This window comes from Octodon degus, unplaced genomic scaffold (genome assembly GCF_000260255.1).
Source record: "Octodon degus isolate 3935 unplaced genomic scaffold, OctDeg1.0 scaffold00003, whole genome shotgun sequence".
In the NCBI taxonomy this organism is placed as follows: domain Eukaryota; kingdom Metazoa; phylum Chordata; class Mammalia; order Rodentia; family Octodontidae; genus Octodon; species Octodon degus.
The window spans coordinates 12116771-12118988 of NW_004524579.1; the positions used below are offsets into that span (position 1 = coordinate 12116771).

The 2218-nt window shown below is 45.3% G+C and overlaps 1 protein-coding gene across 1 annotated transcript in view; it reads left to right on the plus strand.

Annotated features, from left to right (window-relative positions):
• The window catches only part of Elp2 (elongator acetyltransferase complex subunit 2), a 48505-nt gene that overhangs the window by 26955 nt on the left and 19332 nt on the right, over positions 1 to 2218 (plus strand). The gene's annotated exons all lie outside the window — the stretch shown is intronic.

A 2218-nucleotide genomic window follows, 5' to 3' on the forward strand; every position in this document is an offset into this window, starting at 1 on the left:
GTGGCCAGCTCAGCCCACCAGGGGGCAGGGCTGGCTGGCGTGTGGCGCTGGGGGATTGAACCGCGGTCCCTGTGCTTTGCTAAACTTGTTCTAAGTAGGTGCTTTAGACCACTGAGCCATCTCACCAGACCCATATTTTTTTTTAATTTCTATTTTTTTTTTTTTTTTGTCAGAACCAGGGATTGAACTCAGGCCCTTGTGCTTGCCAGGGAAGCACTTATTCCACTGAGCTATCTTCCTGGCCCTCCTAGGTTTTTATTTTTGATTATACTTTTCTATGAAAGATTTGAGCTGCTCATAAAAATACAGGGATTATAGGATTTGTAATTTTGAAGGAGGAGAATTTAAATAGTATCAGTGTGTTACACAGAAGTATTTATCGTGTAGTCCTTTACTTGTACCTGGCTCACAGCTGTCGTTCTGAGCTCACAAAAGATAAGAACAGTTTTGGTAGGTAGAAGGGAGCCTGAGCGAGCAAGCAGAAGGTGGATCAGTACTTTTTGGCTGTGTTGGAAAGGAGGGAAATGGAGGGGTGAGGGAAAGTCAAGCAGTAGACTGTCTTGGGAGGCAGGCACGCCTCAGACTAGGGTGCTATTGAAAGCCCTCACACAAAGAATGTAGTAAAAAACCTTTTGACTCAAGTATTAGAGAGTCTAGCGACTGAAGAAAGCAAAATCCGCACCATCTGGAAAGCTGGGAGAAGAAAGTAAGTCACTGATGTGAAGCTTTTAGCTACATTTGCCGGAGTACTTGTGCTTCATGCCGTGGGCTTTCTTAGTTACACTGACAGGATTTATGATTGTGTCCTGCTTGTTGCTAGTACCAGTGGACGGTGGGAATGAGAGCCAAATAGAGGTCTTGTTTGTAGCTACTGAGTTTATTATACTGTATGGAGGGACAGTTTTAGTCAGTATCTCTTCAGTTCTAGGAATTCAAATGAAGTTTCATGGTGTTATAGTAAGCATTTGCAAGGGAAAGGAATTAATTCAGGACACCTAATTGATAGGATTATTTTGTAGTATACACCCCAAAAGTGAAATACAAAACAGTGCATGAGATCTGCCCACACACTAGAGATGTAAAGAATCCAGCTGAGGGTGTGGATCCCACACAGTGTCCTGCATGAGTCCAGCTGAAGACATGTAGCTCATGGCAGCGCCCCTCATGAGTGCACCTGGAGGTGTAGAGCCCATGTTAATGTCTCGTGCAAGTCTGTCTCAAGATTTGCACTGGGATCAAAAGTCAGTGGTAGAAGTTAGAAAGTCTGCACCAGCGGGATGAAGGATTTGTGCCCGCAGGCTGAGAGATCTGCCCTGGAGCCAGGAAGCAACATTAAAGTCAGGACCAGAGCTCCCAGCAAAAGTACCACAGCCATCCTCAGTGACAACAAGGTCCTCAGCTCCCCTGACAATGAGAATAGCCATTTTCATATGAGGAAAGCCAGTGTGAGAAGCTTCTTTAGGAGAATAGCACACTACCTTTTTCTTCAGAGCCAGGAAGTGATGCTCAAAGTAAGGACCAGAGCCATTCTCAGTGATAACAAGGTCCTGACTTCCTCTGACAGAACAGCTGTGTTCATCAGGAACGCTAAGCTGACAGGCTTCTCCAGGAGAACCAACAGCACCACCTCTGCCTCTCCAGTTCTCCTTTTTTCTGTTGTTGGCAACATTCCTCAAGTGGGCCCTTTATACCTAGAACCATGCTGACTCAGTTCATCTGGGTGTTAAAAGTTGACACGTTGTCAATCCACCACATGTGGGATTCTACATAAGGTTCAATCCAGGTAAACAGTCAGTTTTGTGTTACAGAATGCAGGAGCTCTGTGCACCGGAACATTTCTCACTCTCTTCCAGGCTGTGCTCCCACGCTAAGCATTGGGATAGCCATATAGGAATGCTTATTGCTCTTTTTCACTCTTTTTCTTGGTTTTAGAGATAAAGTATGCAGTTCCTTACAGCCCAGGTAGCCATTCTTAGTGGTGGTTTAAACACACATTACTCATGCTTGTGTTTAGTTTTAGTCCTTCTTTTAAATTGTAAGAAATACTCTGCAGGGGCTGGAGAGATGGCTCAGTGGTCTAAAGCACCTACTTGAAACAAGCTTGGCAAAGCAGAGGGACCGCGGTTCGATCCCCAGCACCACATGCCAGCCAGACCCGCCCCCTGGTGGGCTGAGCTGGCCACACACACACACAATAAATAAATGTAATAAATAAAAG